The 27,894-nt window shown below is 46.4% G+C and overlaps 1 protein-coding gene and 1 long non-coding RNA gene across 2 annotated transcripts in view; one reads left to right on the plus strand and one right to left on the minus strand.

Moving 5' to 3' along the window:
• LOC144144394 (tubulin alpha chain-like) overlaps positions 1 to 27,894 on the plus strand; it is a 41,913-nt gene that overhangs the window by 10,155 nt on the left and 3,864 nt on the right. The window lies entirely within an intron of this gene.
• LOC144144395 (uncharacterized) lies at positions 1,195 to 7,429 on the minus strand. The gene is made up of 2 exons (XR_013317241.1): positions 4,871 to 7,429; positions 1,195 to 1,611 (listed from the first exon to the last, which is right to left on the minus strand). It is a non-coding gene; the product is annotated as an uncharacterized LOC144144395 (long non-coding RNA).

Consider the following 27,894-nt stretch of genomic DNA (forward strand, 5'->3'; position numbering starts at 1 on the left):
TGTCATCGTCACTGGCCAATCTGCCCGAGTCGGAATTTGAGATGGTTGGCATCGCTTTCAGTGGAAATTGGTGAATGGGACATGATCTTCCAGTGGCACCTGTGATTGTCACGGGCTCTTGAGTGGGTATGTTATCCCTATACCGTATTTACTCGCATAATCCTCGCACTTTTTTTTCGGAAAAGTCAATGCGAAGTTAGGGGTGCGAGAATTATGCGGGAAAAAAAAAAAATCCGGTGCACAGTGTTGCCAATTTGCCTTCTGCCAATCCCGCTAAATGTAGCGGTCGTTTTTTGTATATGTAAGCTCAGTGTTGCCACCAGCAGCTATTTCTTTTTATTTTATTATTTACAACGTAAAAAGTCTCCCGTCGATCAGCGATCATGAAATTGCTGCCTTTGCTTTTTGGCGCGCGCCCTATCTCGTTGTCGTCATGTGCGTGCCCTACTCCAGTAACGCACGTTGAAGTCGGTGACGCCGAAGTGCCTGCCTGCGGCGCGGTTGCCGTGTTCGATCGCGTACTCTATCGCTTTCAATTTGAAAGCGGCAGTGTAGCTGACGTTCTTCCCCATGCCGAGCGGCACCAAGCACAAAACAAAGAGATCAAAAAGTTCTCGAAATGGCAGCGAGCTATCCACCACTGGCGCGAGTAACTCACTGACTGCTGCTGCTCAACGACGGGACCACGACGACACGACAGCGGCCTGCGCAAACACAGTCTAGTTGCGCGCACGCGAAACCGGTTCAAGGACAGTGTGAGTAGCGTGTTAGGGCGCCTGTAAGGGAGTAGCCATGCAGGTTGTTAGGGCGCCTGGATGGCCTTGGATACACAGTGCTCTCCGCCGAACGAAGAGACGGCGGGGGAGGGCGCGAGAGCGCGTGCACCATGCGGGTTTCGTGAGCAGGCAACTTTCGCCGCTGCAAAGTTGGGGGTGCGAGGATTATGCGAGGAACCAAAAAATCCAAGTTTTGGTGGCTCACATTAGGGGTGCGAGGATTACGCGAGTGCGAGGATTACGCGAGTAAATACGGTAATAACTTCAATAATGATCCAAACGATGTGCTAAGCGACATCATACTACCGTAAAATCCCGAGAGATAGCCCACCTAAGATCGAGAGCAAATCGAGTGAAAATATGACGTGGGCGAACTTTCGGTGTTCAGTAAAAAAAAGTTGACAATGTATCGCAGCCAAAGATTGAACACACGTTTATTAGCACTGTATTCATTCGTCGTGAAAACCGTCGAACGAACCGTCGCTCTCACTGTCAAACAAAAGGTCGACCACCGCCTCGTGCACGGAGTTCGACGTGGTTGGCAGGGCAGCAGAAGGGGATCGCCGAAGCGAGCCAGTCATGAAGCTCTCCATCTTCTGATCCATCTAGGGCTGTTGATATAACTCTCTTTTGATAATCTCTTTTTCCATCGAGACAGGTATTGGCTCGATTGGCTTGATGCGTTGAAGTTGCCCAGCTTGACTTCCAATGCAAGCTTCCTCGCTTGCTCCTAGAGCAGGCGGTTACTAACCGCCCTGCCCACCGCCCTCTCTTGTTCGTTCGTTGTTCATTGCCTCAGAGTGCAGACCATAACCACGCGGGGATTGACCAGAAGCTGGCAATAGAGAAGACAATAAATAAAAAAGTAAGGAACCGAAAAAAAATCAGCATATAACATTGCAGTCAGAACCAAGAAATAAAAGGAGTACATAGTTTCACAGCAGCAGCAAAACCGATCTGTCGCTATTACGAAGGGCAGCCACACTTCTTTGGGTCGGACTGCGAAACTCTGAAATTACTCTGGCGTCATTCTGAAATTACAGAGTAGTGGCGTGAGAAGTGCACATTTCCTTTGTAAACGCGAGAGCCGATCGAGAGAGAATACAGTTTCAAATTACGTGACGGGCAAAGAGCCGCGCCTGTACTCAGAAAAACATGCATCGCGAGACGGGAATCCAGCCCAGGGACGCTCGGTGACAGGGCGAGTTAACCACTCCCGTGCGTCTAATAAGCAACACGTACGAAAAACGGCTTTCGAGGAATGCTAATAGCTGTTTGCATGCTTTGAATGCGAGAACCGTAATTCCATGGAGGAAAGAATACTTTCCTCCATGCGTAATTCTTTCCTTACCGCCATTTTACAAAACTCGGCCCCTGGTCCCCAGGTGGCGAAATTGGTGATATCGTAGGGGTGTTTGTGCGTCACGTTGGATTAATTTTTATTTTTAGTTCGCTTGCCGCGTGCGAACAAAAAATAAATATTGTTCACACGCCTTCCAGCCTTCGCCCGCTTCGCCTACTTTGCGACTGGCGCGGCTTGCGCTGTTACATTCGAATAACTCTGCTGTCTGCTGGCATACCCCAAGCTTTGTCAAGCTGCCCACATAGCTGTTGGCTAATTTGTGGTAGTAAGTAGCTCATTAGTTTGTTAGTTTCAGCGATAAATTTGATAAACATGTTAACCAACATATGTTGTATCCGCGGGGCCACACGTCGAGTTGTTCTTGGTTGAATGCTTGAATTGTGTTTCGGGAAGTTCAGTGTTGAAGCTGATTTATCTACCCCATTTACTTTTTCTTTTTTGTAATTCCGGTAGGCATTCTGATGTTACTCCACCGGGAAAAGCTCTACCCCTGTAGTTTTTCTGCACTCTGTCATATGTGTTACAAGTGGAGATCAGTGTGTGTTACCGATGAGCAGCTCTCGGAGAACCGTCGTGTTCATTTTATTTTAGTTCGCACACCGCGTGGGAACAATTTTTATTTTCAGTTTGCACGCCACGTGCCAACAATTTTTATTCCTAGTTCACATGCAACTGTAATGGAAAGGAGGAATGCACGTCTAGCCATCGCCCTATGTTGGGGACATCGTGTTCGGACTGCTACATGGAGAAAAACAAGAATTATTTGTAGTTGGCTGGCCCACAACGTGTGAGTAGAGTTAATTGTTACCGGCACCTTTGTGACTGTATTGCAACGCCACGTGTGATACATTCAAGCAGTGGTGAGAGTCAGAACTTCGGCGGGTGAATTTGTGACGACGGTGAGTGGTACCGTTTCTCAACGTATATGTTCGTTGACCTGTGAAGGTTTTACAACTGCGTGCTATTCGCATCATTAGAGAGTTTTAGCAGTCCGCCTGTTCCGTTCGTTACGTTGTTACCGGGTTGACCGAGACCGGTTGTTGTTGTTGTTGTTGTTCCTCTTCTAGTAGCACATACCCACGTGGGGGATTGGCAAAGAAACGGGGTGGTTTTCTGCGCCTGCGGAGGCGCAGACGCGGACATGGCGAAGGCAGGCCCGCGGAATTCATCCCCCTATCGTGACGAATGCCCAAGTGCCCAGACAGGCTCCAGTCAACACACTAGCTGGGGCCAGTCAACGCGACGGAACGGATGGACAGCTAAAACTCTCTATTCAGAGAAAAAGCGTGCGTTTGTGTTACGTGCGCAGGGAGCGCGCTTTTGTTGCTGCAACCAGCTTGATGTGGTCGGCAAACGTGCTGCCCACGCCACCGATGACCAGGCGTTTTAATTCTTCGCAAGTTATGTGAAAGTAGGACTGCAAAAGAAAAAAAACAAAACCCTCAAGAAGGCCATTTTTGAGCGTTCAAGTGTACTTGCCATCAGATTTGCACCTCAAAGGTGCCTTTCAGTGCCAAGAAGTAACTGTGCCTGGTCCATTTTTTAACTAATCTGAAATGTGACATTCGTGCAAAATTTGAGCGGTAACGGGTGGAGTGGCTTTGCTGAAAACATTTTCTTTTTTCATGTATGCTGCAACACTTTTCATGTATGTTGCTGGCTGTTGCAGCAGTAAACTGTATATTGCAACACCCTGTATATTTTTCATTAGAGGGCAGTATTATAACTGTAGATTATTGCGTATAAAAGCAGACTTTTGGGTAGCCCTGCAGGATGGGACCCTTACCTTCCTCTCAAAAATTTACCTGCGGGCTGATCTGCAAATACGTGCATTCTTGTACTCATTGGCGTCCTATATACACTCTCCTTTTAATTTTTGCTGTATCAAGGTATGTCGGACATACCCGCAAAATTTCTTAACTATACGTTGGACGTATCGGCAAAATTTTTTAAGGGTACTTCAGTGCACTTGGTTGCACTTGAACCTCTTTGATTATCAACCGCTCACTTCGTGCCACCTTAGTGAGCTTATCCAGGAGCTTCAAGCCACCCGAGACATCAATCTGGTCACAATTGTTCTATTGCCACCAGGTCGGCTCGTTGAGTTCGGTGCTTTCCATCCACATCTGTCCAGATGAAACAACAGCTGTCAGTGAAGTGTCATCCAGAGGAAGCACAACTTGCTGTGGGAGCCAGGGACGTAGCCAGAGGGGGGGTTTGGGGATTTGAACTCCTGGCAAAAGTGTTTCCAGGCAGTGTGCAAGCAAGGCTTAGTGATCCTTTTAGCAAATCTTTTCTCTTCCGATAACCAATAACTCCCTCCAAAGAAAATTTCTGGCTATGGCCCTGGTCGGAGCAGTCTTACCCAACCATCCAAACCCCTTTGGCTCACTGACAAGCCACAATCACTGTTAATTATTATTCACTATTAATAATTACAGTTGAACCTTGTTATAACAAAGTAGTTTTGGGGCAGTAAATTAGTTTGTTGTACGCGATATCTGCTGGTAACAGTGCAGGTAAAACACGGCGTTAACAAATGGGCAATCTGACTTGCGCAAAATTCCTAGACGCAGAAAACACATTATTCTAGGCTTCGAACCTACTGTAAACGAGTTAATCCTTACCTATTTGCTTGTGGAATTTCAAAATAAATGGACCCAAACATGAGAACAGGGAATTACAACAGGACAAAGTTCACTTGACAAAGCAGGCCTGCGTTTTTGTTTACTTGAAGTCTTCGTATGGTGGCTTTTCATAGCACTGAACAGGATAAAGGTTTCCGCAGTGACCACACACGAAAGGGCCTTTTCTACTTCTGCAGTTTTTGGCGTCGGGAGTTTTTCCTTCATTGCAGCCGATATCGCATGCAGCTCTTGCAGTTCCAGCTTCGTGCACTGAAATGAAGCATGACCAACCAAAGTTTGTATTTAGCTCATTATAGCCGATAATTTGCTGTATCAGTGTTCGTTATAATGAGGTTCAACTGTACAGAAGATTAACTCTAGCTCAGTCCAAACGGAACTCCAAGCCGCTACCCCATGCCCGCTTCACAACATGCAGCAACAAGTCTTTCTTGATATCCACTCAAACTGCCAAAATGCGTCTCCTCACTGACTAGCCAGAGTCCCTGTTAATTATTAATCATTGCTATTACTGATGATTGAACTAACTCTGGCTTAATCCGGGTGGAACTCCAAGCTGCTATCCTAAGCCCATTTCACAATGCAAAGCAAGAGCTGTCTGCCTTAATTTACCCAACTGTCTAATCCGCTTCCATTTACTGACTAGCCTGAGCTACTGGTATTAATCATGGACGTAACTCTAGCGATGGCTGCGTCAGCCTTGGCTTCAGTGAGCAATAGCGGTTTGGCCAGTTGTGTAAAAATCAATATTGACTGCTCTCATTATGTGAATTGTGAAGCGGGCATTAAGTATAGCTATTGCAAAACGCTATCCACGGGCACGCACACACAAAAAGGAAAACTTGTGAAGATTCGAATCCATCCCAGTTCAACCTAGTGCTTCGAAGTACCTTTAAGAAATTTTCCGTATATATCTGACGTATCCTTAATAAATTTTGTGGGTACAACCAATGTATCTAAGAAATTTTGTGGGTATGTCTGACGTATTTTTAGAAAGAGTTTAATTTTCCGCCCCTTCCACCTACCGGCACAAAGACCCACTTCCCAGAGCATTTCCAGTAGTTAACCTACTCGTTTTCTTCCATTAAAATACTCATCGTTGCCCTGCATGCATGTACATTTTCGATGAAAGATCGCTGCTTCTGACCAGACCCCCCTTCCATCATCTTCCAATAACCCCCCAGGGCCTCAGGCCTATTTCTAAATAAAGTTGTTCATTCATTCATTAAGTGCTTTGGCTGAAAATTTTGTGTGTGGGTGCTCATATTGTTTTATTTCCCCGTTTCAGATCTCCGTTTTCTTGTGTGAGGCGCATATATAAATTCTTTAGGCTTCTGTTCTTTGCCATGGTTGGATTTCCATCATATGCAGGCTGTCCCTGTGGGCATTTGCTTCAGCGAAGGCACGAGGGCCATCTTTGTGGCTGCTTTTATGAAAAACAGAGCTAATTCGGTGCCCTCAATTAATTAATTCACAAGCAGCTACTGAGTGTCTTAAAAATATCTTTGAGGAGAGATGTTTTGGCAGAGATGGCATCCTGTCCTCAAGGCATTCATTCCTCGCAACCTTGAATTCTGAAAAAGTGTGGTGTGCATTATAAAAAACTGGAAGGACTGCACAGCTGCTCAGAACAGGCTTCAGTTTCTCACTGCAGCATGGTGACCATCACTTTAGCTGAGACTTAAGAGATAAAGGGCAGCTATATATTTCTAGGGGCAAACATTAGACATACATACAGGGTGCTGTAAACGTTTATTGAGGCAATATAGGAAAGTGATATGGGAGAAGCTATGGGCAGCGGGTGGCTATCTAGTCCGATTGACTGTACGCTGCAGTTGCCCGAGTTCAGGATCTTCTTGTCTTTGAGGCGGCAATGGGAGAAATTTTTTCAAGTGGCGCATTTAGTTGAGCAGCTATCTGCCTCTGACTGTGGCTGAGCTGACACCAGATTCTCTAAAATGATGGTCGTCATTTTGAAGTGATGTGGTATTGGTGCGAAAATGCATGTGTTCCTTGGTTGCAAGTCCTGCAGAGGAGCGTAAGATTGTAGAAATCGCACAGTGCATCTGGCTACTGTGCACATCTACTCGACCTTAAAACGACAGGCAAAACAGTGCACCCTCATTCTCCTGCTCCTCCACAGGATTCCCCAACCGAGGAAGACGTGCACAACAATGCCACATAACTTAAAAATTACAGCCATGGTTTTAGAGAATTCGGGCCCTGATGTCTGGTGTTCCATTGGTTTGCACTATAAATGTGAAAGCACTGCTTGACTCAGTAGGCGAAAATCCGGCATTGCAACAGGAAAATGGTGGGTCCTGGTCACACACAATGCACCAATGATCTTTCACAGATTTCCAAATAAGATATTTTATGTAGGCTCATACCGTCAGGCTCAGTTCTTATAACCAATAATAAGAAAATAAGCGTAACTAATAAGCGGTTTAGTTTACCATACAGCATATAGCGAAGTTGGTGGTGCCGTGACTTCATTGTTATATCCCATATGGTTATAAATGGTTTGGGCGGTATATATAATGTTCCTGTGTGTTATTTTTCTATGCTTAAAGTCTCTTTTTAATGCTTCGAAATAATTTTTTGGCTGCAATCTGTTTTTATTTTCTCTCCAAAACAGGTGTATTGCTGCTCCCAAGCAGCCCAAAATGACTTGGGCCAATCACATCACTTCCAGTGGGGTTGTGGTTGCTGTGGGGCATCTGGACAGCTTGGAAGGTACCCGAGAGCTTGCAATGTGTGGGTAAACCTCCGAGCCAATGCTCAATCCAGCTCATCCCTGCCTGCCAGCCAGTTAGCATGGCATCTGCCCGCTGCGCGGTGTGCCAGTAGGCCATCCATTCAGCAACGGGACTTGGAGCACTTTTCCCTACTTTCCACACTGCTGCCTTCAGCTGCAGTAGCCTCTGGTCCAGCTCGACATTGGTGACATGGCACAGTGAACCAGATCCTGGAACAGCTTTGCCCCCTTCACCAGCTCCACCATGGCAAGGCACAGCGAGAAAATCATAATACAAACGAGCGGCGGCCAGGTGATCCCGCACGTCGAAAAGATCCGGGTGCTAGGCATGCTCCTAGAGTGAAGCAGAGCCAATGGCGAAACCATCAACCGCCTAATGGCCAAAGTCAACACGGCCATACGCCTCATAAAGAGGGTATCAAGCAGAAGGGCCGGAGGCATGAAGGAGGCCAGCCTCACGCGGCTGGTCCAGTCCTTTGCTGTGAGCCATATTGCTTATGTGGCGGCCTTCCACAATTGGAAGGTACACGAGCGCAACAGGATCGATGTGCTCATACGAAGGGCATACAAGGCCACACTCGGGCTTTTCGACTGTGCAAGCATGGAGTAGCTCCTGTCACTGGGGGTGCACAACACTCTCGAGTAGATTGCAGAAGCCCAGAGAACGGCCCAGCTGGAGCGGCTCTCGGGCACGGGAACCGGCCGGCAGGTGCTCCGTAACCTAGGACTGGAGCGGACGAGGAGATTGCGGAAGGAGCGGAGGTACCAGAGTGTGTGCGGAGACACGTGCAAGTGTGCCCGATACCCAAAAACGTAAATCCTCAGTACAACAGGGAGCGGAGGGTAGCAAGGGCTTTGATCGACCTCCATGCCAGAGACAGCGGTGCCGTATATGTGGACGTGGCGGAATATCAGGTCAGGAGGGGAGCTTTCACTGCGGCAGTGGTCAGTGTGGTCACCGGCGAGACGAAGGCGGCGGCGAGCGTGTGGACACGGTCGGCGCATCAGGCCGCGGAGGTAGCCATCGCCTGGCCCTCGCCCACCCCGGATGCACGACCGTGCTGAGTGATTCCAGGACCGCGGTGCGGAACTACACCAGAGGCAGTGTGTGTATGGCAGCAGTGCGGGTGCTGCGCGCGGTGAACCCAACGGACAGAGCGGGTACAATCAAGTGGTTCCCGGCTCACATGGGAAGGGACGTGTCAGCCCGAGGCAACGCAAACCACAACAAGGCGGCGCGAGGTTTCACATACCGCCCCGCCCAACCGGCCGACTCGACGAAGGAGTGGTGGTGCGAAGCCAAAGACAGGATGACGGAGTATAGTGAAGTGTTGAACTGGTATAGACTGGGGCGCAGGACGATGCCCCCGCCTCACCCGGGCCTGACCCGAAACGAGGCAGTGACGTTCCGGCAACTACGACTTGGTTGCTACCCACGCCGGTGCTCATCAAACACGTGTGCTCTAGCGTATATGTGACTGACTTGTGTCGCGTGTGTGCATCGGAAAGGGCTACTGCGGCCAACATTTTGTGGGACTGCGAACAAAATCCGAGGGAGGCACGGACAGTGACGACGATCCCGCCGTGGCTTGCGGCCGCTGCGGGAAGCGCCCAACGGGAACAACAGACACGGGCCGTCCAGTGGATGTCCTCGAAAAGCAGCGCCCGAGCGAAAGCGCCAGGTGCTCGCTACCACCCCAGCACGGGCAGGTGCGGGTGCCAGAAGGTGGGAGTAGTGAGGGCTGCTCGCCGAGATGATGTGTGGCCGCATCGCGATGACCCTCCCCTCGTGGGGCTAGGATAGTAGTCCGCCGGATAATCAAATAAAGTCTTTTCACTCACTCACTCACTCACTTGCAGAACTGGTCCAAGTAGGAGACACGGTGCTGTGCGGAACGCAGGGCTGGCTTCCTGAGTGGTGTAATGTGCAGCGGCTAATAAAGTTCTCATTAAATGCAAAATCTCAGCTGCAAAAACTGATGACGCACTGTGGATGAATTGTCTGAGGCGCTGTTCTGTAACCAACATTGGCTGCGCCTCATGCAATTTGCCCAGAGTGAGGCAGCACCATGGGCGTCCAGAAGGGGGGGCAACTGCGTCCCCTAAAGGTTCGGATATTTTTATGCACTACAGAAAAGCCGCAAAGCTTGGTTGGCCCAGCTTGTTTGGCCCAAAATTTGCCCTGAAGGACGGAAGAGAGGAGAGAACGACACCGATGTTCTCTCCTTTGTCCCTTCCTTTAGCGCAAAGTTTCTTAATTATGTACGTGAACCAACTAGCCCAACAATCCACACTAGTCAAATAATTAGCACACTCGGGTCCTGCGTATCCGTATGGAACGCCCTTCAGGACTGCGGTGAACATTGCACTTTAGACACTGACTAACATTGCCGGTCTTGTGACAGCAGTGAACCAGACTGCCTCTGCTGGCTATTGAAGATAGCAAACAATTCTGAAAGGTTTGACTCCTTTTTTTTTTTTTTCTAAACTCTACATTTATGCAGTCTTACCACAAGAACCTCAGTTTTCGGAGACATTTGCAGCTATATCTAGCAAAAAATCTTCACCGCTACACTTAGTAGGGAGAGTGTAACATCCTCCCGTGCCGTCCCATCACCTAGTACACCCTTTCCTTCGAAATTTCGAAATGTCGGCACCACCCAAGCCCCGAAACAAAACCTATAAATCAGCCCCTCAAAACGCTTGTACGACTGTACTGCATTGAAAGTCAGGGAGGACAGTAGTATCTTTATTGTGTGAGCCATTTCAACAGACTTCAATGTCATTTCGCAATTTGCCCAGAAAAACCTGAGGCGTCCGCAGCTGCTATTCAAGGAAGATTGACGGAGTGCAGTTATGTATGTGAACGTATTGTGCTGTGTGCTGGTGATCTGTTGGCGTGAGTCGAGAAACTTCACACAGCGAGACTGACCACTCTTCTTTACAAAGTGTCAGTAACTTTTCCCATTTTTTTATTAACTTTATTTCTTTGTTCGGTAATAAAATCCAATGCATATTCTCCAAGTCTGGTTCTGATTCGCTGTTTGTAATTTTTGTAACCACAAATAGCGCCTTTTTGGTGCCATCCAACCTTACCCCCCCCCCGGTAACGGATGCCCCCCTTGCAAAAAGTTCTGCGGACGCCCTTGGGCAGCGCGTGTGACCTAACCCTTGTAGTTATCTTGCAGCTGTCACGATAATTCTTGAAAACAAACTCTTTTGTTGTTATCATGACTTCTCTAGCCAGAGCTGTATACTGTATTGGAATTTGTACCAGTGAAGTTAATCACAAGCCTCGCTCTTTGAAGCCAATGCTGTGCTTCTTGGCACCAAAGGTGCTTTTATGGTCAGTAATCAGTTCTAGTACCTGTATTTAACACCAAGGGCCCTTCAGAATTTTGTAAAAAACCTGTTTGGCAAAGATAACATAAAAATCGTGTCGTACATGAGGAATGATGGTGGTGGCATTGTCTCTAGAAAAAAAAAAGCAAGTTTTTTTGCAATATTTCGGGCAGGAACATCTGCTTAATACCTCGGATTTGTCTCCGAGAGTGAGTCTGAACTTCTCTGTGACTGCACAATGACTTCAGACAATAACAAGAGTGACAATGATCATGATGATGTACTAGGCAATGCTTGTGAGTGACTCTGCATAAGCAATGGAAACCTACTGCTCCCTTTTTGTTTGGTGTCCGGCAGGCATTGAGGCAGAGCCGCCCTTCATAGCAGCTTTTTTTTCACATTTGTTTAGTTAATTCCAACCTAAAACGTATCTTTTCAAATCATAATGCTTATGATGATGACAAAATTTTGAGAATTGAACATTTTTCTGGAAACAATGTGGAGTTTAAAACACAAGGTGCAAACTTGAAAATGGGGAATAGAAAAGTAATTTGGCTGTATACCCAAAAGCACGTAACGATAGAAAGGTGAAGCCTTCCGTGATTTGGGTGCGCTCATTGTGTTGAAGGAGAACGCAAGGCTTGGAAGAGTTTGGGAGATGCAGTTGTCCCTAGCTGACAAGGTAGTGGCAGTGCAGTACAGCTGGTCAGTGTCATGGGTGAACCGCTAATGACTTGTGATGTTTTGTAGGTTACCACAATGAAATCTGGCTGCTTGTACTCTATGCCACTGCTCTTCCATGGTGTCACCTAGAAGACACATGGAAGGTTTTGCGACTGGCAGCATCAGGTACAACACTGGGGCCTAACGTCGTAACTACACTGGATTTGTTGCAGCACTTCCTGCCTCACCATTTCATCGCAAATGTGCACGCAGCACAAGAAAAAAAAAAAGCTGTAGTGCAGTTTTGGTTCAAAATTCTGTGCCAGGCACTTGCAATACATGCAAATTAGTTAAGAACACTGGAGAAACCAAACTTAACTGTGTGCCTGTGATTAGCTGCAAGGGGATGTCCCCTCTCAATTTGAAACATTTCAACAAAGACGAAAAAAGAAAATGCACGTTGCGAACCTGTTTGCTCTCTGCTGCTGAAGACAATATACCATCTATTGTCCCTGTCGTTAATACTGGTTACACTAAAATGTGGTGCAGGAGCAGTACCCCTTTCTTGCTGGTTTACAGGTTCTCCTATCCAACGCCGCCTGTATTAACATTGCCTGACGCGTCGCGCGCTTTTCAATGGGAAGGGTAGGGACGCTTAGTTCAGGCACTGATCCGCTATGTGGCGCGTGCCGGCGGACATCTCGCCTTACGTCACTGCTCGCGAGTCGCGAACGCTGCACCCTCTTCTACGACGTGTGTCTGTCAGCTTGCCTGTTGGGCTTCAAGGGCCGTTTCGCTTACATCTTGGCCGTGACGGGGCGCTAGTTCTGTGGTGCACTGGGGGATCTCGTTCAACGTGTCGCTCGCTTCATACTTGCTGCATTTTTCCAAAGATAAAGACGGAGGCGGACTGAGATAGTGTAAGAACATATTAATTGTCGGGTAGACATATAGCTAACAGAAAAACGATATTTTCGGATGGGGCAGCCATTATTTTACTGATATTTTTCTTTCTGGAGTATTTAGAGAAGAAAAAATTGCGTGCACGTTTTTTGTTCAGGCGCTCACTTCTACGATTACTTTCCAATAATATCATGTGCTTGTAAAATTCAGAAAATTATAGGAAACAAAAGGGTAAGCAGCTGCGATCCCGCCACGCTGTCCGGGCGCTTCTACAGTACAGTCCTCAATTTTAGAAGTGCGTACCGATGCGGAGTGCGAACAGGGGGGTCAAAACAATACCTAAATGTGAAGGGGATAGAGGGGGGATGCCCCACTCAGAAAATTTCAGGGCCTGTGATCCGAGTAGATAAGCGCGCAAAGCCGGCATCAGCCTGCGGCAGCGCAAGGGATTTTGCTTCGTGACAAAGGAAGTTTTATCAGTGACAGACCAAGACAGACAGGCATGGTGAAAAACAAGAAGGCGTATGAGCGCCGCCTCGGGAACGCTAAACAAACTTTCCACTATTTTGCATAGTTTCCGAAAAGCGGCGCTGGCTGGCAGACACGAAAGCACGCTGGAAGGCTACGGAGCGGGGAAGGGTAGGAGAGAGCAACAGGAGAGTGGCTGTTTGGCCATTTTTCGCTCACGCGTTAGGCACTGTTTATACAGGCGGCGTTGTCCTATCCCTCTGTAGATATCCACAAATTTAATGGCAATGTGCATAAAGTATACGTTGGCTCCAGTTGATTCTATTATAGTGAACGCAAGGAGACAGCGGTGCATCCTTGGCGAAAACAAGCTGCCATATTCTAACCTAAGTTGTTTCCTATCAACACAATACATATGTGGATTTAGCAAGCTGACACCAAAAACAGAAAATTTTTATCCATCTTTCGCATTCCAAGGTTTCTTCTATTTAATCGTACCTAACTATGGCTTTAAAATATCGAGAAGTTCATGATGTTCTGCAGCAATTTCCGGAACGCATTTCGCCTCTCTAAAAGACATATCGTAAACAAACATCACCCATAAAATGTAAAACCAAGACGTATCACTGCTTTTCCTCTCTGCAGTAGCTTGCACGTGCCTGCTGTACTCTCATAAAGTATCAAGCGATCTATTTCCAGAAATATGCATAATTCAATGAGCAGCGCACTTAACCGCTGAGCATGATGGTTCCCCGAGAACTTCTCATCGGTCACATACATATGATAGAGCGAAGAAAAACTACAGGGGTAGAGCTTTCCCTGGTGGAGCAACATCCGAATGCCTATCGAAATTACAAAAAAGAAAAAGTTAACAGGGGAGATAAGTCAGCTTCAACACTGAACTTCCCGAAAGAACAACTCAACATATGGGCGTGTGGCCCCGCGAATACAACATATGTTGGCTAACCTGTTTATCAAATTTATCGCTGCTACAGCAACAAAATACTGAGCTACTTACTACCACAGATTAGCCAACAGCTATGCGGGCAGCTTGACAATACTAAGGTTGGGGTATGCCAGCAGAGAGCAGAGTGATTCGAAAAGGACAGCACAAGCGGCGCACGCCGCGGTGGTCGCGAAGCAGGCGAAGGGAAGAAGCGGAGAAGCATGGGGCGAAGGCTCAAAGGCGTGCGAACAATTTTTATTTTTTGTTTGCACGCGGCGTGCGAACGAAAAAAAAAATTGTTCCCACGTGACGTGCGAATTGTGTTTTCAGTGAACATGACATGAAACTCGTGTTCCTTCTGGAGTCCTGTTCCCTGGTACAATTCATGCCTTTCTTCAGCGTGGTGTCTTTTTTTTTTTTATCGTGTGTACCATGTGACAGTGAGTGGCAGTGATAGCTGCATATTGTTTACGCTGGACCCAGTGACTTTCTATTTATTACTTTTAGAGTGCCTTGGCGGTGCTTCGTTTTGTATTTCGTAAATACTGCACATCTGTTCGCTGTTTCAGCAGGGCCTCATGAACGGAAAAACCCCAACTGGACTTCTAGTCTAACAGCTACTTTTCTAGTCGGACATTTGTGGCGAACTTTATAAGTGAAACACCATATGTATTTGTTTTTTTTTCCCTCTGCTGCCTATCCAGTTCTTTTTTCCACGCCGTTGTCGGGACGAAGCTCCGATTTTCTCGGGCCAACAACGTAGATAAACTGGAGTTCATATTGTTATAAGAACTATCCCAGCCAGCCCAGCCAGCCTTTCCAGATGGCAGCAAAATAGCCGCTCTCGAGTAATGTTGACCTGTGACCGCTTGGTTATGCTTGGTGTACACCGATGGTACCTGCGTACAGTTTGAGCGTACGCGAGACGACATCGCACAGCCACCTGGCCCCGTTCGAACAAGCTACGTTCCACACAAGAAAAGACACCGTCCGAGCGTAATTCTGTGAACCTTCCGACGCATGTCGGCACGGCGGCATCTGCTATCAACACTTTGCACCAAGGCAAGTTCAGAATGCTTAAATGGGCGCCCTGAAATCGCGGTGTGTGTTCTCAAAATGAAGACAACTTAGCAGCGCCAAAAGGTCAGCGGAATGTACAGTGCTGAGGACGAAGGGTAGTGGCGGCAACTGTTTTTTGCTAGGCACATGTGCGCATTACAATTACAAACAACCGCGCCAAGAATAGGAAAGGTAATCTTTGGTGTCCCCACACATGTACTGCGTACGTACCACTACAGTAGATCTCCTCTTCTGAAATATTAGCAAGGAAAACTTCCGAAAATCAGGAAGTTCTTATTTTCTAGTGGGCGAAATTGTAGCTTAAAATTTGTTTTACACCCACGATACGTTTTATGAGCAGAAAAGTCTTGTGAGCATGCGCCACAAGCATCATAATTGCGTGATATTCAGCGCTTAAAAAGATTTCCTAGTAGAAACCAAAGATGTCGTAGTAGAATACATGATTCTACGACAGTTTAGGACCTGCGACCTTCAAAAGGTAGACTAGCTAGGCGCTTCATCTCATAGCTACTGCACTGGTATAACTTTCACGTCTCTCTGTACAGTGGTATACGCTACGTTGGCCAGACTTGACTGAGTCCCTCATGCAAAGGAAGTTAATTTAGGACACCCACACGATAGGGTCAGAGAAGAGGCTGTACAGACAGTAATAGGAAGGGTGTACACTTGTGTACACCCTTGTACATGTCTAATACATGTATATTACATGTATATTACATATATAATACACATACGTACATGCACTCCAGCATATGAAAACCTATGGGTTCTGCACAGGCTCAATAAGCAACGTCAAAGAGAATCTTAAGATGTGCCTGGAACGTGAAAGCATCTACGGATTGTTTGTGTAAACAGGTATAAGCAGCGAGCATGCTGCAAATGTAATTGATAGGCAAACGTCAAGGCTGTCATGGGGCAAATTTAACAAAAAGAAATGGTGAAAAAGATCCCAATTTCAAACTACATTGATGTTATATGTGCATGCACTATAAACACAGTCATCAGTATGTTAACTGTAAGTAAACACTCAAGTGATATGATCAAATGGAACTAGAGGCCCCCCTGCAATCGCCCAGCTATGTTTCTTTGCAGTGGAATAGATCGGTATCTGTTAGTCACCCAAACAAGATTCTGTGATGGCATGTAGAAATAGCTTGAAAAGGGCTATGGAGCTCCGGCTGCTTTACACATTTTCTGTAATACCAATTATTTGTTTGAAGTTTGCAATAAAATTGATGTCATTTGTTAGTCTTTTTAATGAACGAAACTTTTCGTGGCCACAAAACAGTGGTCGATAAACAAATGCTCACTTTCTTTGGTGGCTTGTAACAATTCACTAGAATTTCCCATGGCCAACCCAAGGAATCCATGGCTCGTACACTGCAGGGTAGTGCTAGTTTCCAAAAACATTTGACAGGAGGACTGGAAACTAGCGCGGCCCACAGGCTCCACAGGTGGAAACCAGTAGCCCACCCACACAGTGCCATAAAACAGCCAATGCAGTGAGTCTCTGCTAAGTATTAAGCAGGTTCAAAGAGTAGGTTCGCATCGATAGATTTTACGCAAACGTTCACTGTGCGTAGATGAACTATTTAACGGGCACAAGTCATTTTTGTTATTTCGGACAGTTCTTGAAGGGTTGCCTAAATGTTCTTTAACAAAACAAAAAGTCAAAGCTCTCAGTTAGGGACCTCAAAAACATTGTTTAGCCTCTCCAGCAATTGTCCCAGCCTGAAGGAACTCGGCTGACAGTTGGGCCGACTGTCGTCCTCGCTTGTTAGCTGCCTGACCAAGCACATGAATGCAGTGACTAAGAAAGATGGTGACCAAAGTGAGCAGAGAAGGTGGATCCCGTACAACAGCCCTTGATCATCTAAACACCAAAAAAAAGCGCCGATGACTCACAGGCCACGACTAGGGCGTTAAAATACCTTTTGACATACATGTACAGGGCATTTACAAACTTGATTACACATACAAGCTTGATGGCACACAGTCCCTCCATGGAAGGGGTTTGTTTCTGACAAGGTTGTTGAAATTTGTTGTTAGTAACAACATAAACTCATCATTAATCCCTTTCATTCAGCACACTTACGGGCTTCGTTTTAAAAACCCTGCTGTTTCTATTTCACGTAGCAATGAACTGCTTATGCAACATTCCCTTATTTACCTATGTTCGAAGTAAACTGTGTTCTACCGTAAAATGTGATGTGCCGAGTGCATGCAGGTGTGACATTCTTCAATGGGACATGCAGAACATGAAGCTCAGTGCTGATAAACTTAAATCAGGGAAAATAAAGCTTCCCATGTTGCTTCTTTATTTTTGTAACTATTCTCTCTACCAAATACCTTGGTGGTAACTCAACTAAGCTCACCTTTTCCCTAGGCCTTGATAACTGTTTTGCTCTGCAATTATACATTCTCAGCTGGAGCATGCCTGCTGAATTCAGGCCCCAACCACGCTTTGCTATTTCACAATTGCAGCTGTATGAAATGTTGCTGTTCAGGTTTTGCCAACGATTTCCAACAGGTCACTTAACTAGTGTCAAAACCATTTTATACCTTTAATTGCTATTTATAACAAACAGTATTATATCATTTTTCATCACATTTTGTTGTAACCTCACTCAATGATTTTGTTACCCCGCCAGCCTGGTTCATAAATCTTTGCGTGAACATAAATGCCTTATTGCAATACATTCACATGCCAGTCTTGCAGCAAATCTGCAGTAACAGACACCACACATTTTGGCTTTCCAGCGTAGCTTTGGTGTCCGCAAAAAGGAACCTTTTTCTTGGCTCCTCTGCAGCGCTTTGTAGAAAAAGATCACTTGCTGGTTTGGCTTTCCAGCAGGACTCGTGTAGTGCAAGCAAGTACCGCTTGCTTATTCCTTTTTTTGTTGAGGTTTTAATGCTGTGCATCTTCCAGAAGAACCGTGGCATTTTGTTTAGAAATGGAGCTTCACACCACAAACAGTGCACAGAAAGTAGAGCTACTCACTTTTTGCATAGACACGGAAGTTTGGCAGATAACTTGTCATTGACAAGCAAGTGTTCGATTTCTTGAAAGCAATGCTGCGGGAAAGCAACTAGAGTCCTGTGGGAAAATGCAACGCTGGGATAGTTTACTAGTTGGGGGAAAAAACACAGCGCTGATAAACGGTACTGAAGTACTAGGAAAGGTGCCGTGATCAACATGGTTTCCATGTGTTGGCAGCTTTTTTGTCCAGTGTTTTTCATGAATATTTGCCAGGGGGCCTTAACATGGCCTGCTTTTGTGTAACAAAAATGTCAACAGTGAAGCACTTATGACTGCTCACATGCTGCTCATTGATACCAGAGCAAAAGTAGGTTCAGCAGTCATTTTATTGTTAAAGCCACCCATGATCCATACATCTTCCAGCAGTACTGCAACTTTCACAAACACTGACAGACATTCACATCCATGCATGTGGCCTTGGCTCCAGTTCTTGCACAAGGTATTAAGAAGTACTCTCGGGAGCGGGCAATGTCACGCTCGGCACCAACCATTACCCCGAAGTTGTACTTGATAAACTATTTTTTAAGCCTGTTGGCTTAAAGGATTGTTTAAGTGCCCGTTTTGTGGAAGAAAAAGAAACAGCTAATGGGCACACAACACACAACCCGTGAATGTGTTTTCTAGCAGCTGGCTTCTGACGAGACTTGCATCATTGTGAACAAGATGTGGGACCTTTTATAATGCCCCTTACCACTAAGTAAATTCACTTGAGCAATTCTCCAAAACAGTTTACACAGTGCGGAGTTAAAAAGCAATAGAATGTGAAACGTCCCCTCACAATTGGAAACTCTTCGTGTTCACTACCCAAAAGGCTTGGACAGCAGACGCTTAAACACTCTTCACCAGTTGCGAATGCAAGCATTAGTGTCAAGTTGAATTCCACAGAGTGCTTGGGATGGGCATATAGATGTCGCAGCCACTTGGAATTTGTGGATAGACTGCAACCCTCTGAGATAAGCTCTCATCATCCTTAGCCCATCCTGCTGAGAGTGAATGAAGGTATTGTGGCTGGTTATGTTCAATTCCAACCAAGCCAAACACAAGAGTAAAGAAGGAACGAGCCTATCAAAATACATACTCAAAGCAGATGCAGGAGGAAGTTTTGTTGCCTAACCAGGTTGGAGGAGGCGAAAGGTACTGGAGCAAAGGAAAGGGAAATAAAAGCCAAGCAGTAATTTTAAGCCTTGCCTATCATTTCATTAAGACTTTCCAAGTTGAAAGCGCAATGGTACTCTAAGCAACAAATCTGAGCATAGATGAACAATAACTGAACTGTCACTTGTTAACCTTATGCACACCAGACTTTTAAAGGTCTATTAGCACAAGTTCCAAACTTGGCTCACATGGCGATTTTATCGGCTGCACTTCTCCCATGCTTGCACAGTTGGAGCTTGAGCCTCCTTGCACAAAAAGCCGCCAGTCAGCGAATGGTTTCAGTGGTATCTTGAGTAGATGTCCATAGACGGGCAGTTGGAATCCACCCACGGAAGTGAAGCTGCGCTCCCTGCACGGATTCTGCAGCGCCGCGTGCACATATCGTTTCTGCGGAATAGTCGGGATACCGGGGGAAAAATTGCAGAAGCAACATGCGAGGTCGGATTGCGTTCGATGATGCCGTGCGCTACCTGATGACACTCGATTCGTGCACACGCTGACACTACGTTGCTCGCGTTGGCATGTCATCAAAGATAGCTACCTCGTTTGCCACGGCGCGACGCGATGGAAAATACTGATCCCCACGTTTTATAATTGAGCCACCACTCCAGTATCGGAACACAAGGCTTGGCATGGAAGAAGCGAGGCACAAGTAGACAACAAATGCAGGCGCGTAAAGCCGATAGCACGCGAACTTCAAGACAACGTGAAGCTCAGCACTACAGTTCTAGGAGCATGTAAAAAGCGGGGCGAAGCAGCGTGCAGAAAACAATGCGTTAGGCTTACCAAGACGTGCAACAGCAAGTTCACAAAAAATACATAATCTACACCTCCCAACAAGAAAAAAGCGCCGCGAGGCAGCCGCTGTACAGGGAGATAAGGACGTAGCGATGCGTCAGGCCTGCCATTCGAACCACGGGCGGAGAACATCGGGACACAAGACCACAAGACGTGAACAGCCTGCTGCCGTCGTCGTTAACACAAAAAAGCGACATGTTAATTGACGTAAATAAGACGTTTGTTTTGTGACGTCACAGGAAGTCACGTGATTACTTTAGCTTGACTTACTTGACACTCACTTTACTCGACTTACTTTACTTTACTTTAGCTAACCTTCCTTGATTACTTTAGCTTGACGTCTCCTGCCACGTGGCAGGAGACATACCCTATTTTGGCTTTAAACCTGCCATAGCCTTGCTGGAGCGGGTATTGTTCCCCACTTTATTTTTCTTTATTCTTGGGGGGGGGGGGAGGGGGGAACGCGGAATTTTTAAAAGGATTTACAAGGGACACACCCATGGACACACCCTCCTTCCCTCTGACACCATACTCTGACCCATGGAGGAAAAACCGTTGGGCGTTTTTTTTTTCTATTTGAATACTTCGGGCGGAACGTTACAACGGCACGTCTCCTAGAGCTTGCGCTGCAAAATATAGTGCCATACGAATTCAAAAGTAATGCATACCCTACAACAACAACAAAAAAACATTTAAACAATATTTTAACGCTTTTACGTTATGTTTTATTTCTCATCAATTGTAAAGTTTGACGTCACCACTATAGAACAAGCTTGGAAGGAGGTGTTCTCAACGGAAGTGCGCGCGGACGACGTTCGCCGCACTATATAAACCGCTGCGACCGGTACGTCCGTATTCGACCCTCTGTTTGCTGACGCATCGTCGTAAGCGTCGGTGGACGGTTTGTGCGGTCCGTATTATCGTGAGTACCGTTCGGCTATCATTACGTGATTACTCTACCTCCACGTTGTACCGCTTAACCGGCTTAACTATGAGAACTTCGTGTTTTATGGTCACGAAATTGCGTGTACCTGCATATCTCTGGTTATTCTGTCTTTCATGGCCCGGGGAATGAAACGGCCCTCCGTTCCGTCTTCGGCCGCCTTCGCTTCCCCCTATTAGTTTCTGTGATGTGAACAACTCCTTTCTCTTTACGGATGAAAATTGTTATTAATTGGTCCGTAATTATGAATTTAAACTTCTATTCCAATACCGGTTTAAGAGCGACCGTAGCGTTGCGATCTGAGCAAGCTGGTCCGTGTTTCTGGTTGTGATTGATGCAGTGTAAAAAATACATTTTCTTCCGGGATGCAATATGGCGCCGACGCGCTTGACCGCGGCCGCGCCTTGACCGGTTACGTGGGTGTGTCCTCCGTGGCCTAAGCGTGATCCTTAAGCGCGAGACACATGGACGATTGGTGCATGCGAATCGCATGCGACTGATAGTTACGACTGTCGCCACGACTAGTCGTACGCGTGAATTTGAGACACTTGGCATGATACGCGCGTCCCATGCGTCGTCGGCGCCATAGCGTCGCTCCGCCCACTGTACGAAAACGGATACGGATTTAAAGGCTTTTCCCTTTGAAACGGGCGAACTACCTCATTCATAGAGTTTACCTCACTAGACAAGGTTAGAGTAAACTAGAACACAGAGTGGTTCAAACGAGCTGCCAAAAATGAAGCAAAAACGGCATCGGAAGGCGAATCCCCTGAAGTCTTGCGATAGTCTCGCCGCTGCACGGTGGTCAGTGGCAACTTGAGCTTCTGCGTGGACAATTTAAAAACAAACAAACAAACAAATCAACATTTTTTAAAGTTATATAAAAATATAAGCAGGCAAATAATTATTTACATAATTGCACTTTATTATTAAGACTGCGAAAGTGAAGAGAAAATTACTATTCTTGCGATGCCGGCGCCGTCATGCGGCGGCAACCCACAACTCTCGCGTCGTGTGCTACATGGACTTCTGCGTCGCGGAGCCATCGCATGAATGATACTGCACCCCGTGGCTTGAAGACAGCGCATACATGTTAAAAACCGGCGTGAAGCGAGTAATCCTATCATTTAAAATATGAATCGGTAGCGCATCAGTTCGCCAAATATGTTTCTTCGCCTAATCTACCCTCGGTTTTTACCGTTTGGTGAAAAGTGCTGCCGGGCTCTGACAAGCAACTCGCTGCGTGAACACGCACTTATGAGGCGGAGATTCAGCAAATGTGACGTTGCATAGAACAAAAGCATGTATATGCATAGTTTCATATAATAATATTTGTATGAAACTATGTGTATAGGTAGGCGTAAATATGACGTATTCGGTGCTAAGAAAATTGCGGTGCTGCCTTTTCTTTAATCGCAATCTACAAATTTGCCCGTGACTGTCTGTTCCAAGGAAGCATGAACATTTATTTCACTGTCAAAGTATGACTATTGCATGTCGTGCCAAACAGAAAGTAAGTACTAAAGGCCTATATAGTGACCCTTAAGCGTATTTGCCCAAGGTTTCGTGGACAATAAAAGAAAAAAACTAAAAAAAGAAAGGTATAGCACTGTGGTGCTGGTGGGAATCGAACCCCGGCCTTTTGCGTGTGAAGCGAGTGTTCTACCACTGCGCCACATTTTGAAGTCTTGCGATTGCAGCGCCCCTAAAGGATTTTACCCATTTTTTGCTTCACATTTGATGTACTGAAAGTATAGGCGTTTGAACCACTCTGTGTTCTAGTTCACTCTAACAAGGTGCAAGTCATTGAGTTTCTCAATAACTCTGGTGTAAGTGTCCTAGCCACATAGTTTGCATCAGTCAGTCCTTGCTGCACTCATACACTCCAGTGATCGCTTAGTTCGCTCCCGTCAACTCCACCTGCCATGGCCTCAGATTCCCCCGCGTGCGTTTTGCTCCGGCCGTCCCAATCTCTGCGCACCGCCAGGCGGCAGTGCGCACCTATGCATCGAATGCATCGTTCAGCCCGTTGGGCCGCTGTTTATGCGGAATTTAGCGGCATGTGAACGCTGCAGTTTTCCTGGTCTTGGCACGAGTGTATTTGCGAGTTTATTGGCCGCATTGCTGCTCAGCTCCTGCTGAAGATTCTTACACAGAACATCTGTAATGGATGTGTCCTTCATTGGAACAGGCGAGAACTCGACTCCTTCGCGGCACAGGCCTTTGCCCTTGCAGGTCGAGCCCCCTGATCTTCATTGATTCATAAAGGGACCCCACCACTGCTCCCTCGCGCTCTTCCACGGAGCGCAAACCAACATTTAACTGTAATATACGTTTTATGCTATGAGGCGTACAATCGCATTTAGAAAAAGAGCAGCCTATCGTTGTTGCATGATTCCAGAGCGAACGCATACACAACCGTCGAGTACCCCACGTACGGCACCAACTGTGCAGCCCTCCATTTCCACAGAAATGTGTGGAGTTAATATAATTAATCACTACAAAGCGTGAATAAAAATGATTAATCGAACTCGATTTAGAAAAAAAAACAAAAATACAGAAAGGAGAAAAATAAGAAATATAGAAGTGATATTAACAAATTCAAAATATAAATCTTATATAATATAGATCTTATATAAAAATAAAGGAGCAGCAAAATGACAAAAATGTGTATTAAAAAATCTCGCGAACAGCCTATTCATAACCTTGTAACACCCTGTATTTGCACAGAAATGCATAATAGCGCGAAAAGCGATAATCGATCGAACTGAATCTTAACAACAAAAAATACGAAACTGGGAACAAAACTATAAAAGTGAACTTCCGAATTAAAAAATGTGAGTTCTATACATCTCCCACGCAAAGTGAAGAAAATAATAAAAAGCTCTGACAAAAATTAATGACGGAAGCAAGAATAAAAAAATCGTGAAAACTGACCAAAGTGTAACGCCCTGCCCTTGCGCAAAAAAAGTATAATTGGCGGAGTTAACATGTGTAATTAATCGTTATAATAGTGTTAACGGAGAAGATTGGTTGTACGGAATCTTAAAAAAACCAAAAGCAGGACATAATTAATTGTAAAAACTAGCTTACAAAATAAAAAAATGCGCATTCATACAACCCTACAAAAAAGGAAGACAAAAAAACTGACAAGAAAACTAGGAAACGCGCACAAAAATATCGTGAGAAGGACCAACCGTGTAAACCCCTGCCTTTGCATGAAGTGCATAATCGCATGATAAGATGTTTAATATATATGAATAATAGCGTAAATGGAGATATTTAATTGAATGTAGCTTGAAAACAAAAAACAACAAAAATAAAATAACAAATTTTCAAAGTAATCTTACAAAATAAAAAGATAGTAGAGTTGGCACATTTAATTGTTGAATTTATATGGAACCACCAATCTAGCTGAGCCATCTGCGCACACAGGTATACAAGCAAAAAGCATTCTAATTGTAAACACAGACAAATAATTCGCACATCCTGCGATAATTATGCAGCTTTATATGCTACGATGTATCGTGTAGTTTTTACAGACCATGATTGGCTTTTCTTAACTGCCGCACAAATGCTCTATGTTATTTCACAAAGCGCTTACTAAAACATCACAAATACTCACTGACACTGAGTTGCAACGGACAGTGGTATCTGAATGTATCACCGTTGGTTTGCGTCGGACCTTCGTGTTTACGATTTTCTAAGCCTGCCTTAAAAAGCCGCGGCAACAAATCTATCGCGACATGCATACCAATCAGAAACAATCTTAATATTGCATTTATGTGACTGATGCTTATTAGGGTTGCCACCTGCCCGGTTTCGGACCGACCCGACCGGTTTTTTAAACAGCGGGCTGGTTGCCGGTCCATACTTAAAACAACGAAATGCTGCCACCGCAATCAGAAATTGCGGTCACTTTTCAGTAAAGCACATACAGAGCAATAACCAAGCTCTCAATCACTTTCAGTGCAAATGTTATGTTGATTTCTCTCTAAGAAAATGTTACAATAAATGGCGCCGCATGCCAAAACGTGGCGTCTTTTTTAAACACAGGTTTTTTTCTCTGCGAAAGGTGGCAACCCTAATGCTTATGCAAGTCGCCACTCTTGTACATGATGTTGGATGAGGATGTGAGGGTTTTTTCAAGCGCACCGCGTGTATATACACATTGACAAATCTAAAGAAAATCAAAATATGGACGCGAAACCGCAGAAGAGAGTGCCAGAACCGACTGCGCTTCGCTCGTATGATTGCTGCTTAACCTTTGCACTTGGCTCCTCATATTAAATTAAACATAATTAATTTGTTGGTTATTGTCTTTTACCTCTCATTTTAAAGCTGGCTGCTGGACTCAATTTGATTTCAAGCTGTGAAAACTTTCGTTTCCTCGCTTACGCCAAGCTGCAGCGGAATAGTTCATGCATAGGTGGTGAGCGCCGCAGTGCGGGGGAAGACGCGGCCACGCCCCTTTTTCAACTTGCGCTCCCTCCAGCCGATTGGGACGGCCGGAGCAATATGCATGCAGGGTGATCGTGGAGGCCATGCACCTGCACCATAGTTTCTTACAATATACACTAGAGAGGAATCTGGCGCTAGCGTCTATGCGGCTCACATCAAGGCCGTCTGTGTCATCATGGACCGCCATTATATATTGCGCTCGCCTTAGTTTCATCATTGGCTTGGATTGAAACGTTTTAGTGACCGCAAATTTAAACAAAGTGCCACAAAACGCGAAGAATAGTGTGCAATTATGTAAGTGGGAAATAAAAACAGGCTGTTTTAAAACTAAGGAAAAAGGAAGTAAAGCGTATTTTTGCCGGAACGGTTGTGCCTGCTATTCCGCAGGACAAGGTTGTAGTTACGAACAAGGTTAATATTTGGGGGGAAACTCATTAGAGACTCTGATTTTATTAATTTTACAATTATTGCAAATAATGAGTTGTTTGAAGAGTTTGGAAAGTTTTTTGAGCGTGCCTATTGAAACGTTGCTTTCATGGTGAACTGGTGCACCGACTGCCAACTAGTTCAACAAGAAAAAAGAAAGCGTGGCGTTAAACAGTCTTGCACGATGACAAGATAGGACGCATACAAGGGCCCGTATCTGTCGTATCCCCGTGGTCGTATCATGTCTTTGTCGAAGTACGTTTTGTTTCTTTTCGTCGGCTACAAATTTCGCGGCTGCATATTACCCGCTCAGTCATGCGTCCTTCGACTGCGGCATTAGCAACGTCAGGTGCAATCACGCACTGCCTGCTGTTTCACCAAACAGGGCTGCCACAAAACAGGGAGGATTTCGGCTTCCTTGTAGCTCGTAAACATGTTAATGCATAGTGAAGAAAGCAAATCCCAAAAACCGCTTAAGAATCCAATTGTCATGCCAAGCCCAAGCCAAAAAGGGGGGGTCTTCCCATGAACCCCCACGACGACATGGCGTACAAGGCACAGTTTCCTCCCTAGTATGCTTACTAAGCAACTCTGATCTGCACAGCCCCACCGGCGCCCGCACGGTTCACCTCACTTGCCACATCACTAGCCACTGCAGCGCTGCCTGGTGGCAGGGCGGGCCAAAAGCCCAGCGCTTGCTCAAGAGTCAGCCCACTAGGTTTGGCCGGTTGAAGTTGTGGGCACGCCAGCCCTACATGTTCCACACTCTCCTCTTCGGCACCACAGAAGCATAGCTTAGCGATGGCTTCGCTGGTTTCGAAGGACGCTCGCCCAACATCACCCTGCACTGCTTCGTTCAGTGTCGTCCTGTGACACCCTAGAGCCATTCTGCCGACTTCTCGTTGGCGGCGCTCCAAGAACTCCCTTGTAGCAGCTGAGGGACACAGGACACTGTTCGCAAACGTAAGGGCTGGCACTGACACCGCTTTCCACAAGCCCCGTAGCACCTCCAGCCTGTTGAAGGACCATAAGGCTTTCGCTTTGAGCACATTCTGGCCCAAGACTGCTTTCTCCTTCGTTCGTTGCTCGTGCTGCCGCAGGTAGTCTGGCTCTGTCGACACCACCACCCCCAGGTAGCAGTATGAGGACACAACCTGAATCAGTTCTCCTTGCAGCCTCAAGGGTCCACGATCCAATACCTGCAACACCGCGCATTTTCGGGGGCTGAACCTCAGACCCAGCCAATTTGCATGCCGCGAGCAGATATCCAGCAGCTCCTGGTGTTCTACTCTTGAGTTTGCTGTAAGCAGAATGTCGTCCGCATGGAGCAGACCGGGTAGTCGCTGGTGCACAACTTCGCCACCTTCCATGTACGAGAGGTCAAACCCTCTGCCGCTTTCCTGCAAGTCCCCCTCCAGATCGCACAGGAGCAGCATAAACAGCAACGGTGACAACGGGCAGCCTTGACGTAGTCCACGCCCTATTGGCACTGGCTGCGAGCTTCGGCCTTGCCACTCCACGACCGCCTCGGTGCCGGAATAGAGGCTTTGGTCTCGTTGGATCACCATCTCTGGAGGCCCATATCTCGCAGCGTGTTCGAAAGCGCAACATGCTCCATTGAGTCGTAGGCTTTTTCCACGTCCAAGAATGCTGCCCACAGCTCTCGCCCCTCCGAGCACGCGACTTCCACGCACTGCGTGAGGACTCGCACATTGTCCTCCCAGCGCCACACCTGCCGAAACTCATTCTGGAGTTCGCCCAGAACTCCAGTCCGTTCTGCCCAAGCTTGAATCCGCCACCTGAGGACCTGGGCGAGTACCCTGTACATAATGGACTTTACGGTGATTTGTCTGTAGGCCGCAAAGCTGCTCCTCTTGCCCAGCTCCTTGTACAGAAACAGCATGCGGCCACATCTCCAATCCGTAGGGATCTCCCCCATCTCCAGCATGACACTTAGCATCTCCCGCAACTCGAGACTCTGTTTGGGGCCCAGTTTTTTCAAAAGAGCTGCCGCAAAACCATCCAACCCAGGCGCTGTACCTGCTTGCATCTTGGCAATTATACGCCTCATCTCCAACTTACCCACAGGGCCTAGCCACTCCTCTATACTCAGTTTCATACATCAAG

The sequence above is a fragment of the Haemaphysalis longicornis genome, unplaced genomic scaffold, assembly GCF_048455015.1.
Source record: "Haemaphysalis longicornis isolate Haplotype H1 unplaced genomic scaffold, Haemaphysalis longicornis Haplotype H1 scaffold_7, whole genome shotgun sequence".
Taxonomy (NCBI): domain Eukaryota; kingdom Metazoa; phylum Arthropoda; class Arachnida; order Ixodida; family Ixodidae; genus Haemaphysalis; species Haemaphysalis longicornis.